The following is an 18,577-nucleotide window of genomic DNA, read 5'->3' as shown; positions in this document are numbered from 1 at the left end:
ATCAATACCTAATTTATTGAGAGTTTTTAGCATGAAGCGTTGTTGAATTTTGTCAAAGGCTTTTTCTGCATCTATTGAGATAATCATGTGGTTTTTGTCTTTGGCTCTGTTTATATGCTGGATTACATTTATTGATTTGCGCATATTGAACCAGCCTTGCATCCCAGGGATGAAGCCCACTTGATTACGGTGGATAAGCTTTTTGATGTGCTGCTGGATTCGGTTTGCCAGTATTTTATTGAGGATTTTTGCATCAATGTTCATCAAGGATATTGGTCTAAAATTCTCTTTTTTTGTTGTGTCTCTGCCTGGCTTTGGTATCAGAATGATGCTGGCCTCATAAAATGAGTTAGGGAGGATTCCCTCTTTTTCTATTGATTGGAATAGTTTCAGAAGGAATGGTACCAGTTCCTCCTTGTACTTCTGGTAGAATTCGGCTGTGAATCCATCTGGTCCTGGACTCTTTTTGGTTGGTAAGCTATTGATTATTGCCACAATTTCAGATCCTGTTATTGGTCTATTCAGAGATTCAATTTCTTCCTGGTTTAGTCTTGGGAGAGTGTATGTGTCAAGGAATTTATCCATTTCTTCTAGATTTTCTAGTTTATTTGCGTAGAAGTGTTTGTAGTATTTTCTGATGGTAGTTTGTATTTCTGTGGGATCGGTGGTGATATCCCCTTTATCGTTTTTTATTGCGTCTATTTGATTCTTCTCTCTTTTTTTCTTTATTAGTCTTGCTAGCGGTCTATCAATTTTGTTGATCCTTTCAAAAAACCAGCTCCTGGATTCATTAATTTTTTGAAGGGTTTTTTGTGTCTCTATTTCCTTCAGTTCTGCTCTGATTTTAGTTATTTCTTGCCTTCTGCTAGCTTTTGAATGTGTTTGCTCTTGCTTTTCTAGTTCTTTTAATTGTGATGTTAGGGTGTCCATTTTGGATCTTTCCTGCTTTCTCTTGTGGGCATTTAGTGCTATAAATTTCCCTCTACACACTGCTTTGAATGCGTGCCAGAGATTCTGGTATGTTGTGTCTTTGTTCTCGTTGGTTTCAAAGAACATCTTTATTTCTGCCTTCATTTCATTATATACCCAGTAGTCATTCAGGAGCAGGTTGTTCAGTTTCCATGTAGTTGAGTGGTTTTGAGTAAGATTCTTAATCCTGAGTTCTAGTTTGATTGCACTATGGTCTGAGAGATAGTTTGTTATAATTTCTGTTCTTTTACATTTGCTGAGGAGTGCTTTACTTCCAACTATGTGGTCAATTTTGGAATAGGTGTGGTGTGGTGCTGAAAAAAATGTATACTCTGTTGATTTGGGGTGGAGAGTTCTGTAGATGTCTATTAGGTCCGCTTGGTGCAGTGCTGAGTTCAATTCCTGGGTATCCTTGTTGACTTTCTGTCTCGTTGATCTGTCTAATGTTGACAGTGGGGTGTTAAAGTCTCCCGTTATTAATGTGTGGGAGTCTAAGTCTCTTTGTAGGTCACTTAGGACTTGCTTTATGAATCTTGGTGCTCCTGTATTGGGTGCATATATATTTAGGATAGTTAGCTGTTCTTGTTGAATTGATCCCTTTACCATTATGTAATGGCCTTCTTTGTCTCTTTTGATCTTTGTTGGTTTAAAGTCTGTTTTATCAGAGACTAGGATTGCAACCCCTGCCTTTTTTTGTTTTCCATTTGCTTGGTAGATCTTCCTCCATCCTTTTATTTTGAGCCTATGTGTGTCTCTGCATGTGAGATGGGTTTCCTGAATACAGCACACTGATGGGTCTTGACTCTTTATCCAATTTGCCAGTCTGCGTCTTTTAATTGGAGCATTTAGTCCATTTAAATTTAAAGTTAATATTGTTATGTGTGAATTTGATCCTGTCATTATGATGTTAGCTGGTTATTTTGCTCATTAGTTGATGCAGTTTCTTCCTAGTCTCGATGGTCTTTACATTTTGGCATGATTTTGCAGTGGCTGGTACCAGTTGTTCCTTTCCATATTTAGCGCTTCCTTCAGGAGCTCTTTTAGGGCAGGCCTGGTGGTGAAAAAATCTCTCAGCATTTGCTTGTCTGTAAAGTATTTTATTTCTCCTTCGCTTATGAAGCTTAGTTTGGCTGGATATGAAATTCCGGGTTGAAAATTCTTTTCTTTAAGAATGTTAAATATTGGCCCCCACTCTCTTCTGGCTTGTAGGGTTTCTGCCAAGAGATCCGCTGTTAGTCTGATGGGCTTCCCTTTGAGGGTAACTCGACCTTTCTCTTTGGCTGCCCTTAACATTTTTTCCTTCATTTCAACTTTGGTGAATCTGACAATTATGTGTCTTGGAGTTGCTCTTCTCGAGGAGTAACTTTGTGGCATTCTCTGTATTTCCTGAATCCGAACGTTGGCCTGCCTTGCTAGATTGGGGAAGTTCTCCTGGATAATATCCTGCAGAGTGTTTTCCAACTTGGTTCCATTCTCCCCGTCACTTTCAGGTACACCAGTCAGACGTAGATTTGGTCTTTTCACACAGTCCCATATTTCTTGGAGGCTTTGCTCATTTCTTTTCATTCTTTTTTCTCTAAACTTCCCTTCTCGCTTCATTTCATTCATTTCATCTTCCATTGCTGATACTCTTTCTTCCAGTTGATCGCATCGGCTCCTGAGACTTCTGCATTCTTCACGTAGTTCTCAAGCCTTGGTTTTCAGCTCCATCAGCTCCTTTAAGCACTTCTCTGTATTGGTTATTCTAGTTATACATTCTTCTAAATTTTTTTCAAAGTTTTCAACTTCTTTGCCTTTGGTTTGAATGTCCTCCTGTAGCTCAGAGTAATTTGATCGTCTGAAGCCTTCTTCTCTCAGCTCGTCAAAGTCATTCTCCATCCAGCTTTGTTCCGTTGCTGGTGAGGAACTGCGTTCCTTTGGAGGAGGAGAGGCGCTCTGCTTTTTAGAGTTTCCAGTTTTTCTGTTCTGTTTTTTCCCCATCTTTGTGGTTTTATCTACTTTTGGTCTTTGATGACGGTGATGAACAGATGGGTTTTTGGTGTGGATGTCCTTTCTGTTTGTTAGTTTTCCTTCTAACAGACAGGACCCTCAGCTGCAGGTCTGTTGGAATACCCTGCCGTGTGAGGTGTCAGTGTGCCCCTGCTGGGGAGTGCCTCCCAGTTAGGCTGCTCGGGGGTCAGGGGTCAGGGACCCACTTGAGGAGGCAGTCTGCCCGTTCTCAGATCTCCAGCTGCGTGCTGGGAGAACCACTGCTCTCTTCAAAGCTGTCAGACAGGGACATTTAAGTCTGCAGAGGTTACTGCTGTCTTTTTGTTTGTCTGTGCCCTGCCCCCAGAGGTGGAGCCTACAGAGGCAGGCAGGCCTCCTTGAGCTGTGGTGGGCTCCGCCCAGTTGGAGCTTCCCGGCTGCTTTGTTTACCTCATCAAGCCTGGGCAATGGCGGGCGCCCCTCCCCCAGCCTTGCTGCCGCCTTGCAGTTTGATCTGAGACTGCTGTGCTAGCAACCAGCGAGACTCCGTGGGCGTAGGACCCTCCGAGCCAGGTGCGGGATATAATCTCGTAGTTTGCCGTTTTTAAAGCCCGTCGGAAAAGCGCAATATTCGGGTGGGAGTGACCTGATTTTCCAGGTGCGTCCATCACCCCTTTCTTTGACTCGGAAAGGGAACTCCCTGACCCCTTGCGCTTCCCAAGTGAGGCAATGCCTCGCCCTGCTTCGGCTCGCGCACGGTGCGCGCACCCACTGACCTGCGCCCACTGTCTGGCACTCCCTAGTGAGATGAACCCGGTACCTCAGATGGAAATGCAGAAATCACCCGTCTTTGCGTCTCTCACGCTGGGAGCTGTAGACCGGAGCTGTTCCTATTCGGCCATCTTGGCTCCTCCCCTTTAATTTCATTCTTTTGGCCTCTGGTTGCTGTGGCCAAGGACCTGTGATAGACCACTTACTGCTGAGCAGTGTGCTGGGGGCCGAGGGGTTGGGGTGAGATTCTGGGGAAGTTTTCCTCACTCTTAAAAAGTTTTATAGAATAGTGATTCACTACTTTTTTTTAGAATAGCGATTCACCACTTTTCCACCTCTGGATGTGGCTGTAAATGTGGCAGCCAGTGGGAACCATGGGGGGAGACACGGCCCATGTGCTGAGGATGGTCGGGGTGGGGGAAGATGGAAGGCACCGGAGCCTTAGAGGATAAGGATGTTCAGCTGGTGAATGAACCAATCCTGAGACGCTTCACCTCTGGGCCTTGCATTCTTGAGCGAATACCTCCTGGTTGTTTAACTTTTTGACGGGTCTTCCATGGCTTGCATTCTCACGGGAGCGGATACAGAAACCAAACCCCGGTCATCTTCCTGGGCCTCCATGGACTGTGAGACTTGGGTGGGATTGTCTCCTTCTCCCTGTAGTGTTGTCCGGGATGCACGATGTCTCCCAAGTTTCTCTGTTCCTAGACTCACCTGCCTGGGGTCCACCTGCTGCTCCTTTGTGTATTCACCTTCCTTTGCTCCCCTCACCCATGCAAATCTCAGCCCTCTCACTTTTTTTTTTTCCCACCAGAAATACATGCCAGTGGAACACTTTGGGTGTGTGTGTTGAATTTCTTGAAGATTTGCAGGTTGACAGGAAGTCTCAGTGTGTCCCGTGTGGGCTCCCGTCCCGCTGGCTCTGCCCCAGCCTCTCTTTTCCACCCCTCTCCAGGAACACGCACACCAAGGGTCTCACCTTCTACCCAAAGCACTTCTTAAGGTATTTTCCCCATACAATGATCTTCCCCTTCCTAAGAGGAGTTGGGGTGATAAAGGGTGTGAATGTCCCTTTATCACCTGTGACTGTGGGTCTCAGACCATGTGAACGTTTGGGGCAAAGTCATCCCAGAAGCCTTGAGACGTGCAAAATCCCCCAAAGAAGAGGAAGGTTGGTGTTGCATGCTGTGTTCTAAGATGGTCTTTCTCTGGAGGTTTAGGGGTTTCCCCAAAAGCCCAGTGATTCCACCTGTCATGACTGAGGAAGAGGCAGTGCTCAGACAAAAGGCTTGAAATAGGTGGAGAGGGAACCACCTCTCCTACAGCTAGACTATGCATTCTCAGTGGGGTGATAGCTTTCCCCAGGGAGCAAATATTGGTTCTGGGGCAGGGGAGGGCAAAAGCCCCTCTCACGTTCTTTATGCATAAAGCACAGATAGGCATTGGTGCATAAAAAGATATATCACGTCTGTGGTATTACAATTGTATGGGTGCACAATTAAGAAAATAATGTCTGAAAAGGCTCCTGCTTGGGGGTTGACAATTTCTTTGAAAGTCTGAGAAGCACTGACGCAGATGAGCTTCTGCCTTGGGACAGCCTCAGCAGGCACCATCCAGTTGCTTGGGACAGGCATCTAGGAGGCATCATCCTACATTGCTCCTGTCCTCCAATAGGTCTCAAAGGCTCCAAAAATATATCCCCAACTATTCAAGGACCTGCTCGAATAGTGGCAACAGAAATGTTATTACCTGTAAAGCCTAAAATATTTACACATAGCCTTTCGTTGAAACAGGTTGTGAACCCTGGCTGTAAATTATGAGCTACTTAGGGCAAAGGAGGGGTCTTAGGCCAGGTGTGGTGGCTCACACCTATAATCCCCATACTTTGGGAGGCCAAGGTAAGAGAATTGCTTGAGCCTAAGAGTTTGAGACCAGCCTGGGAAACATAGTGAGACCCTATCTCTATTTAAAAAAAAAAAAAAAAAAAAAAGGTCTCACTGAACTCTCTCTGGAGCTCTGCCCAGAGCCTGGTGAATAGAAGTCAGTAAGTGTTGAAAGAGGAATAGCTCCTCAGGGATCTAGAACTAGAAATACATTTGACCCAGCCATCCCATTACTAGGTATATACCCAAAGAATTATGAATCATGCTACTGTAAAGAGACATGCACATGTATGTTTATTGCGGCACTATTCACAATAGCAAAGACTTGGAACCAACCCAAATGTCCATCAGTGATAGACTGGATTAAGAAAATGTGGCACATATACACCATGGAATACCATGCAGCCATAAAAAAGGATGAATTCACATCCTTTGTAGGGACATGGATGAAGCTGGAAACCATCATTCTGAGCAAACTATCGCAAGTACAGAAAACCAAACACCGCATGTTCTCACTCACAGGTGGGAATTGAACAACGAGAACACTTGGACACATGGCGGGGAACATCACACACCGGGGCCTGTTGTGGGGTGGGGGGAGGGGGGAGGGATAGCATTAGGAGAAATACCTAATATAAATGACGAGTTAATGGGTGCAGCAAACCAACATGGCACATGCATACGTATGTAACAAACCTGCATGTTGTGCACATGTACCCTAGAACTTAAAGTATAATAATAAAAAAAAAGAAAGAGGAATAGCTGAGAGGATGAGTAATGAATGCAGTGCAAGCTCATTTGGTAGAAGGTGCATCTGTACAGTGTGAGAACCAGAAAGCTATGGAGTTTTCTTCTAAAAGCAGAGTCCACGGTTCAAGTTTAAATCCAGCAACACTACCTTTCCCTCTGCTCCTGCCCTCATTTCTGTTATGCCATATTTGAATAAGACAGAACTTTTTCTTGTGAGGCTCAGATGATTAAAAATGAATTCTCTAAGTACTGCTCTCCTTTGGGAATCTTGAGCAGAGTCTAATGGTGGTGAGGAAAAAAAAATCCCTGGTTTAACGCTGATCCTCAGAAAGGGGGAGTGTTTGCTTCATAATGAAAAATTCCACATGTTGCAGACTCACCTGGGGCCTGTCCGGCTGGATTTAATGATGACTTTGCTATGAAGAACTTGTTACTGGGCTTCCTTAGACCTATAAAACTTTACAGCACCAAAAATTACAGTCACAGTTGCTAACAGGAGTTGAGTGCTTGCTGTATTCAGGTTCTTGGCCAGCGGCTGACATACATTACAAAAACGCTGAAGCTCAGAGGGGGAAGTGACCTGCTCAAGTTCACACGACTGCCGAGTGGTGGGGCAGGGATTTGACAAGATCTCATAGATTGCAAATTCTCTGTTCTTTTTACTCAATCAGGAGATTAATCATAGTAATAAAATAATACTAGTTGACTGTTAGGAGACAGATTCTATAGACCAGGCTCTTTTCGGATGAACAAAGAGAATAAGGAAGGTTCCTTAATCTAGGGGATGGTATTCCAGGATTTTAATGAAGTAAGAAGGAAAAGAATTGGCTTTTAGGGTAGTGCCTCATGCATGAGAGTCACACTCAAAGGCTGGTCTTCATGCCACCTATCCTATCTGGATGGCAATTGGCCATCTTGCTTGCCTCCCCCTCTGTCCTACCTCCCTACTGGTCATAGCCTGACCACTGCTCTGTCCCCGCCAGGTCCCTCCTGGTTATCTTCAGACTCCCTCCCTTCCTTCAGTTCTCACTGCTCCTGACCAGGCTCAGGCTGGAAACCTGGCCTCTCTCCTCCACCACCTCAAGTGCTTTGAAAGTTCTGTCTCGCAGAAAGCCATCAATTCCACTCTTGGCTCTATCACCACTCTGCTTTGATCACATGTTGTTCTGCCGCCCAGCGACCATTCCCTGCCCTGGTGACAGCACGGTGTGTGCGTTTGGAGAGCTGTAACTCTCTGGCGCTTATCCAGGGTGTTTGGGTGGCTCCAATGCTGTCTCAAACTCCAGGGCTGAGCCCAAGCCTGTCTGGTCAGCCTCTGTCCATAGTGACAGAGGTTCATGGATGGAGACATGACCCAAGACAGACCATGGGGACTCAGTTCTGGGACTTATGTTGCAGCTGTTGGAAAACTTCTCTTTTGTAGATTGGAGATTCCTGAAGCATCAGTGACGTAAACCTGAATCTAAATAAAGTCAGCCTAGAGGAAAACAGAGCTGAGAAGTGGAGAGAGCCACCATGATCCAGCCATTCCTGAGGCTAAGATACTGCCTGCACTTCCAAATACCAGAACCAATAAATCCTGTCACCTTGATTAAACTGGGTTTCTGTCCATTTATTAGTTGTGACTAATGAGAAAATGGAATGGAATGGCATTCCCTCTCTCTATTTCAGTTTCTTCGACAAGAACAAAAAAATTATGGTTCTTTGTCCAATGAGTTACAATGCTGAAGCTGTAAAATTAAGACTAAAACAATTTTGCAAAATTATTTTATCAAAATTTATGTTCTCCATAACTGCTATATAAATATAATATATATTCTCATGTACGAACCAAATTATATATGTATTTATAGGTTAACATATACAAATGTTAGGCCCCGGAATTATAATAGCCAGGTGAGTAAGCTTGTTCTGATCACAAGGAGCCCTTTCTCCAACGTGGCAACACAGACAGACAGGGAAATCAGCAAGTACTTTCCAATGTGATGCATGCTGTGATGGAGGTGGGGTGGGGGTGATGGGTGCTGTGATGGAGGTGGGGTGGGGGGTGATCGGTGCTGTGATGGAGGTGGGGTGGGGGTGATGGGTGCTGTGATGGAGGTGGGGTGGGGGGTGATCGGTGCTGTGATGGAGGTGGGGTGGGGGGTGACGGGTGCTGTGATGGAAGTGGGGTGGGGGGTGACGGGTGCTGTGATGGAGGTGGGGTGGGGGGTGACGGGTGCTGTGATGGAGGTGGGGTGGGGGGTGACGGGTGCTGTGATGGAGGTGGGGTGGGGGGTGATGGGTGCTGTGATGGAGGTGGGGTGGGGGGTTGAGGGGTGCTGTGATGGAGGTGGGGTGGGGGGTGATGGGTGCTGTGATGGAGGTGGGGTGGGGTGGGGGGTTGAGGGGTGCTGTGATGGAGGTGGGGTGGGGGGTGATGGGTGCTGTGATGGAAGTGGGGTGGGAGGTGACGGGTGCTGTGATGGAGGTGGGGTGGGGGGTGATGGGTGCTGTGATGGAGGTGGGGTGGGGGGTGACGGGTGCTGTGATGGAGGTGGGGTGGGGGGTGAGGGGTGCTGTGATGGAGGTGGGGTGGGAGTGATGGGTGCTGTGATGGAGGTGGGGTGGGGGGTGATGTGTGCTGTGATGGAGGTGGGGTGGGGGTGAGGGGTGCTGTGATGGAGGTGGGGTGGGGGGTGATGGGTGCTGTGATGGAAGTGGGGTGAGGGTGATGGGTGCTGTGATGGAAGTGGGGTGGGGGGTGATGGGTGCTGTGATGGAGGTGAGGTGGGGGGGTGATGGGTGCTGTGATGGAGGTGAGGTGGGGGGTGATGGGTGCTGTGATGGAGGTGGGGTGGGGGGGTGTCTGAACTAGACTGGGATGATAGTGGAGAAAGGGGATGGAAGGCTATCTATCTGAACAAGAGGGATGGAAGGCTATCTGAAGGATGAGGAAGAGAAGAAGAGAAATCCATTCAAGTGGTAACAGCTTGCATACTGCACCATGTGGCTGAAACCAGGCAAGCCCATCAGTGCGGCTGGAGCCTACAGTGGCTATAGCAATTACCAGGTGGCCCCTGACAACGATGAGGCAGGAGAATCACTTGAACCTGGAAGGCGGAGATTGCAGTGAGCTGAGATTGTGCTATTGTACTCCAGCCTGGGTGACAGAGCAAGACTTCGTCTCAAAACAAACAAAGAAACAAACAATCCAACAAACAAAAAGGTGGGGGGAAACATCTTCAGCTCATGTGGAACAATATGTTAAAAGGCCTTTTAACTTCCCCTAGTCCAGCAGTGCTGAGGAGAGGCAAGTTTTCCCCCATAATGTCATATATTGTTGAATATGAGGTGAATCTTTCCCTGCTGTGATGGTTAATTTTTTTTTTTTCTTGAGATGGAATCTCACTCTGTTGCCAGGCTGTAGTGCAATGGTGCCATCTCGGCTCACTGCAATCTCTGCCTCCCAGGTTCAAGCGATTCTCCTGCCTCAGCCTCCCGAGTAGCTGGGACTACAGGCATGTGCCACCATGCTCGGCTAATTTTTGTATTTGTAGTAGAGACAGGGTTTCACCATGTTGGCCAGGATGGTCTCGATCTGACCTCGTGATCTGCCCACCTCGGCCTCTCAAAGTGCTGGGGTTACAGGCATGAGCCACTGTGCCCGGCCTGTGATGGTTACTTTTATGTGTCAATGTGGCTAGTCTGTGGTGCCCAGTAATTTGGTGAAATGCCAGCCTAAATGTTGTTGCGAAGGTATTTTTTAGATATGATTAACATTTAAATCGGTGGACTTTGAGTGAAGCCAATTAGCCTCTGTAATGTAGGTGGGCCTCATCCAATCAGTCGAAGGCCTTATGAGAAAAAGACAGATTTTCTGGAGGAAGAAGAAATTGTCCATAAGAGGGCAAGGGTTTCCAGATTGCTGCTTTGCGGAATTCAGACTCAATATTGCAGGATTAACTCTCACCTAAGTCTGCAGCCTGCTGGCCTGCCCCACAGAGTTTAGACTTTCCAGCCCCCACAGTATCATAAACCATATTTTAAAATCTTTCTATAAATACGTATTCTGTTTCTCTGGAGAACCTGACTTATATACCCCCTAAAAATATCAGAGAAGATAATACAAAATATTTAGTTTGGAGTCCCCTTGAAATTATTTTATTTATTTATTTATTTACTTATTTATTGTTGTAGAGATGAGGTCTTACTATGTTGCCCAGGCTGGTCTCAAACTCTTGGGTTCAAGTGATTCTCCCACCTCAGACCCTCAAAATGCTGGGATTACAGGTATGAGCCACTGTGCTAGCCCCCAAATTATTTTAAACAGCAGCAAAATACTATTTGAAAAAAATATATTGACCTGAAGCAATCTCATCCAGTGTCATTTTGGGTACCTACAGAGGTCACTGCCGGAATCTGTAAATAAAGGAAGCGGATAAGTTATCCCCCAATTACTTCACATGATGGAAGAGATTCAAGTCAATTATTGATGGTATCAGATAGAAATATTATGGTCTTCTTGGCTCATTTACCATTTCTTTGGGTAGCATGATTGATGGAGAGAGCATCTGCCCAGCTCTGACTCTGTGCCAGGCATTGCACTGGACGTTGGGAATATAGTGGTGACAGAATGGAGGCCCTGTCCTAGAGCTCATGTGGCCTTGTGGGTCAGAGGACATCCACAGATAAAACAAAGGTGTTGAGCAAACGCAGCTCATGCCATATTAAAACATGGCTTAAAACAATGCTGCCGCCCCTTTAAAATTTTCTCCAGTGGGAGTTATTCCCCCTGTCTCTGCATAAAAATCCTAGCCGGTACCATGGCTTTTCCCCTCACTCAGACTCTAAGGTTTGAGGTAGTTCAACAGTCACTTCAAGCTGGAAATATAGCTTTAATGCAATAACTAGAAAGCTTAGTGCAATACTATTCACAATAGCAAAGACTTGGAACCAACCCAAATGTCCAACAATGATAGACTGGATTAAGAAAATGTGGCACATATACATCATGGAATACTATGCAGCCATAAAAAATGATGAGTTCATGTCCTTTGTAGGGACATGGATGAAGCTGGAAACCATCATTCTGAGCAAACTATTGCAAGGACAGAAAACCAAACACCACATGATCTCACTCACAGGTGGGAATTGAACAATGAGAACACATGGACACAGGAAGGGGAACATCACACACTGGGGCCTGTTGTGGGGTGGCGGGATGGGGGAGGGATAGCATTAGGAAATATACCTAATGTTAAATGACAGGTTAATGGGTGCAGCACACCAACATGGCACATGTATACATATGTAACAAACCTGCACGTTGTGCACATGTACCCTAGAACTTAAAGTATAATTTTTTAAAAAAAGTAAGAATGTGGCACGTAATAGGAAAAAAAAAAAAAGAAAGCTTAGAGCAATATACTAATCCAAGTTCTGAAGTGATGTGGCTTTAAATCTTTTCTGCCTGATGTGATCTGGAAGCCGGCTGTGGGGAGGAAGGCTCTCCTAGAATCTTCTCTCTCCTCCGTTTTGTCCTTTTCTCATCCCCAGTTGCCCCAGCTTGCTGCCCAGTGTCTGACCTCTTGGGGTGAGAAGGGGAGAAGATTCCCAAGGGGAAGAGGGGTCTTTCTCGAGTTGCTTCTGTCCTCTGTGTGAAACATGGATTCTTGGTGAGGCAGGTGCCTATGATGCTCCTTCTCTTGTGGGCTGCTTTTGTGTACTTTTTGGAAGTTCCCTGATGGGCTCCTCTCCCTGTAGGTCCTTTGACCCATCTTTATTTTGGGTGGTTAGTTTCCACTCCTTTCTCCAACCTGTAGTTCAATCCAGCTATCTGCTGCTGAGGTATCTTGGTCTCTCTCAGCTGCCCTGATTGAGATGGGGTCTGACAGGCTCTATGGCAAGCCCACTCGGGCCTTCTCTTCTACATGACCTCATTTGGTCCCTAGGAAGCACTGAGGCATCCTTGGCCTTGACAGCCTGGAAGTGTGGCAGTGCTGTTGCCAGCCCATCACACCTTCATTTCCCTGGTGGGAGTCAAACTCCAGCCCATGTGTGGCACTCCCAGTGTGGGGGTCAGGGCCACATCTAAGTAGCCTTGCAGAAGGAACCCCCTTTCCGGGTGGGGGTCATGTCTGAGTTGAGTAGCCCCGGGAAAGGACCCCTCTTACTAAGTGGGCGAGAGGATGGGACTTCCAGCACAGCTCTCTCCATAATGAGCCAACTCACAAAATTCTCGCTTCTCCATTTTTTGACCTTTTTATATTCTGGAAATGGTTCTCAAGAATTTCCTTTGAACATCTGCAGTGGTTCCTCCTTTAGAAATGTCATGTCTGTTGTATCTTGCTGTCTGGATGAAAATTCAACTTTAATGCCTTTTTACATACATAAATAAAATTATGCAACAGAACACACAATATATAACATATCGTGTCCTTTGAATTCAGTCTTCATCACTTACCACGTGGCCTTCAGCTGTGACTTAAAACTCTTGGCTTAATTTCCTTCTCTGAAAATTGGGAATAATAGTATTGACCTCACAGGATTGTTATAAAGACCTAAGATGATAGAAAGTTCTAGCACTGTGCCTAGCATCTCCCAGGCAGTCAATAATTTGAGCTGTGGTGATCTATTGTATGGTAATGGACAGGCAAGAAGTAACTCACTGGGAGGACTCATGCCCTGTTATGAAGACAGACTGAAAACAAAAAAGGACTGAAGTATTGCTCCAGGTTTCGTTTTCCTATTTAAAATATCCACAAACAAAAAATTAGTTTCTCCATTTGAATAAAAGTTTAATCAGTAAAATTTTTTAAATATAAAAGGGAACAAAGCCACATAATCTCAACATGATTATTATTTTGAAATTCTTCTATGCATCTTTTTACATGGTCGTAATCATACTGCATATCAAATTTTGTACCCCTTTTCCCCATAGATATTATATTGTAGACACTTTCTATTTTATTATATATCTTAATAACTATAATTTTTAATGACAGCATAATATTTCTTTGAGGAGATAAATGATAATTTACTTTGCTGTCTTCCAATTCTTTGACATTTAGGTGGTTTCTATTTTCTCCTACTTTCATAAATTGAGTCAGTTAGAGTTCTTTGTTGGCAAGTAACAGAAATCAACTCTGGATAGCTTAGGCAGGAAGGAATTTGCTTGAAGGATACCCATGAACTCATAGAATTTGCAAGGGGGTTGAGGAACCAGGTGAATAAAAAGACCAGGATTTGAGGATGTTCTGGGGGTCTGAGCATCAGGAGCTGCTGGAAAGTGGGGTGATGGCTTTGCTGTTAGAATGAATGCATGCTGGCTGTGGTTTCCCATCCTTGTCAGATCCAGACACAAAGTCCCTAGAGAGAAGGCGATGGAACTAGCCTGGGGCTTGTACTTAGCCCTAGGAGCAGTGAAGTCTGAATGCCTAGATTCACAGCAGGACCAAAATAGTATGTGGTGGGGGCAGGGGCATAAACTCCTCAAAGAAAATAAGGGCATTGGTAGTAGGTGACCAGTGAACCAAGTTTGCACTACATAAATACTCCATCCTTGCACATACAGCTGTTTCTAGATTTTGGAATTATTTTCTTAGATCAAATTTTCCAAAGTGGAATGACTAGGTCAGAGGATAGAATTTTGGGGGCGGCTCTTGATGTACATTATTGAACAAGAGAGTACAGGAACAATCCTATCAGAAGTATTTGAGAGAGGTAGTCAGTTAGAATGAGGGAATCAAGAATTACACAAACATACTTTAAGCATTTTATTTTACCTATGTCTGTATCTAAATCTGTATACTGCTCATCTTTTGATGCAGGGCCAATGTCTTGGTGTGTGTCCTCTGTTTGGAGTTGTGTGTGGTCTTTCCTGCACATGCGTGATCCACAATGCATTATCTGAAATTTCCAGTCTAGGATTCTGCAAAAGGGAGCAATGACTTAGAGATCCTTATGAAACCATCTGAATGCAGCATCCCTCTGGATGTTTAAGATTCCTACCCCCTTTAAATCCATTTGCTCGCCCACACCTAACTCCACATCCATAATTTTGCATGAGTGACTTGCTTTTTTTGAGTCTTTCCAAAGCCTTTAATTTAGTTTTCATTGAAACAGTAACTCTCTTATTTATGCTATTATTATGTAATTGGTTTCTATAATGTTTATTTTAATTACATAATTTTAAAAAATGGCTCAAGAGGCCTTAGCAGGCTTGAGAACAAATACAACTCACTCCTGGTAAGCAGACAGCTCAGCTGGTGAAAGCATCAGAACGCAGAGCACAGGGGAGCAGCCCCTGGTGTGGAGCGATAATGACCCAGTGGGTATCTGTCCACCTGCTTCACAGAAGGAATGGTGAGTTGGCTAAGTGGAGTGGTTTAGGAAAAATTCTGTGCCAGTTTAAATGAACCCTCTTCATATCTTATACAATAATAATGCATTAGCAAAGCTATGAATTTGACCAGGGCACAGTGTGTGTTTAGTTCTATGTCCTGTGTATTTGTGTAGCTATGACAACAATGAAGATATAGAACGATTTCATCACCATAAGCATCTCGTCTGTGCTACCCTTTATACTCATGCCCATCTCTTTCTCCCCTGGCAACAACTAATGTATTCTCTATTTCTATAATTTTGTCATTTGAGAGTGTTATTTGAATGAAATCATACAGTGTTTGCCCCTTTGAGATTGACTTTTAGAGTCAGCATAATACCCTTGAGATGTACCCAAGTTGGCGCACATGTCAATAATTCATTCCTTTTTACTGCTAAGTAGTTTTCTATGGTATGAATGCACCACTGTTTGTTTAGCCATTCACCTACCGAAGGACATGTTTGTTATTTCCAGTTTGGGCTATTACCAACAAAGTTGCTATGAGCAATCATGTACGGGCTTTTGTGTGGACTTATGCTTTATTTCTCTGGGATAAATGCCCAGGAATGCAATTGCTGGGTTGAATGGTAAGTGTGTGTTCAGTTTCTAAAGAAACTGACAAACTATTTTGCAGCATGGCTGCACATTTTACATTGCCACCAGCGATACATGAGATCTCTAGTTTCTCTACACCTTCACCAGCATTTGGTATTGTCAATGTTTGTTATTTTAGCTGTTCCAATAGGTGTATAGTGATATCTCATCATGGTTTTAATTTGCATTTCCCTAAATGGCTAGTGATATAGAACATCTTTTCATGTGTGTTTGTGTTGGGGTTTGAGGGATTTGGGGCTGATCAAGGAATATAATATGACCACAAGAAGCAGCAACACACAAGTGTTTGTTGGGTGGCACTTGGACAAGGTTGAGTAAAAGGGGAAGTTCCCTCATAGCAGGAGTCTGTCCAGAAGCCATGGTATGGTGCACAGGTCCCCTACACAGAAGGAGAGGAGGGCATGGGACCTCTCAGGGTAGAGAGATAACAGGCCGGGCTTACATGTCTAGGTGATATCATTCAGCAGCATAGCATGGAGTCTCTGTGTCACAGAACTCTAAAGGGTCATAGTAGTTTGGGGTCTTGTAACTGCAAGCCTCTAGCTTATCAATAGTCAGCTGATATGGGGTAAAATTTTGCCTGATATGTAAACCAGAGAAGCTTTAAATAGCTAAAATTCTGCCTGTTGGGCAGACTCACTTTCCTTCCTTCCTTCCTTCCTCTCTCCCTCCCTCCCCCTCTTCCTTTCCTTTCCCTTCCCTTCCCTTCCTCCTTCCTTTCTTCCTTCCTTCCTTCCTTCTTTCCCTCCTTCCTTCCTTCCTTCCTTCTTTCCTTCCTTCCTTTCTCTCTCCCTCCTTCCCCCCTTCCTTTCCTTTCCCTTCCCTTCCCTTCCCTTCCCTTCCCTTCCCTTCCTCCTTCCTTTCTTCCTTCCTTCCTTCCTTTCTTCCTTTCTTCCTTTCCTTTCTTTCCTTCTTTCTTTCTCTTTCACAAATGGATGTGTAAACATTTGACCTTGGTGCTAGAAGGTTTTTGAGTTAATGGATCTCAGCCTGCAGTGAAAAAATAAACAACCTGGGGACCAATATGCAGAGACCATCTCTGACTCATTCATATAACAGTTTGACATCTGTTTATTTTTTATGTAATGTCTCTTCATGTCTTTTGTCCATTTTATAATTGGATTGATTTTTTAAAAAATGAGTTTTGGGAGTCCTTTCTATATTCCAGGTACAGGTCCTTTGTCAGATAGGTGGTTTGCAAATATTTCCTCCCAGTCTGTAGCTTGTCTTTTCATTGTCTTACCAGGATCCATCTCCTTCTGAGATGCTGATGACATGAATGTTGGATATTTTATTATAGTTCAATATGTCCCTATATGAACAAATGGCTTTGTTCATTATTTTTTGGTTTATTTTTTCTCTGTTTTTTCAGACTAGGTAATTTCTGCTGTTTCATCTTCATGGCCACTGATTCTTTCCTCTGTCCTCTCCATTCTGCTGTTGAGCCCATCCAGTGAGTTTCATTACTTTGGTGGTTGTACTTTTTAGTTATACAATTTCTATTTTTTTTCTTTATATCTCCTATCTCTGTGTTGATACTTTCTCTTTGTTCTACTTTCTATTTTTTTTTTTGTTTCAAGTATGTTTGTAATTGCTTGTGGAAGCATTTTAATGATGACTGTTTTAAAATCTTAGTCAGAATTCTAAAGTTTGTGCCATGCTAGTATTGCGATCTGTCGATTGCTTTTTAAAATTCAGTTTGTGATATTCATGGTTCTTATAATGATGAGCGTGTTTTTTTTCATTGAATCCGGGACATTTTAGGTACTATTTTATAAGACTCTTGTTCTTATTTCAATTTTGTGCTTCAGCAGATTTTCTCTGACACTGCTCTGGCTCTGGCAGGTGAAAGAGAGAGAGCACCGTTTCATTACTGGCTGTTGAGGGTAAAAGTCCAGGTTCTCCACTCAGCCTCTGTCTGCATTGAGAGTGAGGGAGAGACACTTTTTGTTAGTGCTAGATGGAGGTGGGAATTTAGCCTCCTCACTAAGACTTTTGCTGGGAGTAGAAAGGGCACCTCATTGCTGTTCCCTGTGTGGACTCCGCTGAGACTGCAGGGGTAATGATTTTTTACCACTGAGCAGTGATGAAAGTTATGACTCTTCATTTGGCCTCTTTTGATACTACCCCAGTGAGGAGAAGAAAGAACATTTCATTTCCACCAGGCGGAGCTTGTCACCGTGGGTACCATGGCGCTTAGGAAGTGGTGGACACGGCGGAGGGATTGAGATGTCTTGTTACATCATGATAAGTGTGAAAATCCAGGCTCTGCATTTGGCCTTTGTTGGCAGAGTGAGAGTGGAGCAGAAGTTGTCCCCCCTCACCCTTGTGTGTTTTACTGGAACAGAAGAGCTATTGTCTAAATGTTTTCTGTCTCGCTTGGCGTGGCTTTCCCAGCCCTTTGGCTAGAAAGAGCAGGTGTTTCTTCTATTCGTTTTGTTTCCTTTATCCATGGTCACTGGCATTTCCAGATTGCTAACTTTTCTGGTATACAGCCTGGGATATCTGAGGCAAAAAGAAACCCAGGGAACTCACCATAGTGATGTTTCTTGGGTTCCAAAGTCTCTAGCTCTTCTGCCTTCTTCTCTCCCCTTTTCAGAGTCTTTTAAAGTTTGTGTTATAAATGCCATCCAGGATCCCTAGTTATGCTTAGCAGGAAAAAGCATCTCCGTTCCACCTTCCTAGAAATGGAATTCTCTCTTCAGTACTTTTTGTATGTCACTATCTTAATAGGTGAAACTTAGAACCACACTATTGTTTTAATTTGCATTTTTTACTTTAAGAAAGAGCAAAGCTCTTTGTTTACCATTTTAGTTCCCCTTTTTTTGTGAATTAATTGCCACACATTTTACCCTATTTATCCAAAGGCTTCTTATTTGTATTTTTAAGCAAATTCTGTCTTACCAATTAGTTTTAGCTCTATGTATAATAAGTACATTAATTCATTAATCTCCAGGGGATGGGGTTATGCATTATTTTAATTTTCCTATTTATTCTGGTAATAAGGCAATTTTTTGAAAAGTTAATGAAGCAGACTAACACACTAAGAATTTAAGTAGGTCATGTTTTCTTGGAGATAGTCTTATCATGGAAGAGAAAAAACATATGTATTTTTTCTGCTTTTAGGTGGGACTTTGTGTCCTTGAAACCTGGGCTTCTTTTTACCTCCTGGAGAGAGTAAACAGATTTTTGTCCATGAAATCTTGGCCTGTGGAAGACATTAGGCTGCATTGCGCAAGAAGACAGGGTTGGAGTT

The 18,577-nt window shown here is 44.0% G+C and overlaps 1 long non-coding RNA gene and 1 pseudogene across 2 annotated transcripts; both read left to right on the top strand.

Annotated features, from left to right (window-relative positions):
• The first annotated feature begins 3,152 nt into the window (after positions 1-3,152).
• LOC129144049 (uncharacterized) lies at positions 3,153-7,937 on the top strand. 2 transcript variants are annotated; one of them, XR_008548149.2, is made up of 2 exons: positions 3,153-3,510; positions 7,765-7,937. It is a non-coding gene; the product is annotated as an uncharacterized LOC129144049 (long non-coding RNA). The 2 variants fall into 2 exon arrangements; XR_008548148.2 differs by having other exon boundaries at positions 3,153-3,595.
• On the top strand, positions 4,160-4,951 carry LOC101057948 (uncharacterized; annotated as a pseudogene).
• Positions 7,938-18,577: the final 10,640 nt, after the last annotated feature.

The sequence above is a fragment of the Pan troglodytes genome, chromosome 4 (assembly GCF_028858775.2).
Source record: "Pan troglodytes isolate AG18354 chromosome 4, NHGRI_mPanTro3-v2.0_pri, whole genome shotgun sequence".
In the NCBI taxonomy this organism is placed as follows: Eukaryota; Metazoa; Chordata; class Mammalia; order Primates; family Hominidae; genus Pan; species Pan troglodytes.
The sequence above is the reverse complement of the archived record's forward strand: the minus strand, read 5'-3'. Positions and strand labels throughout refer to the sequence as shown.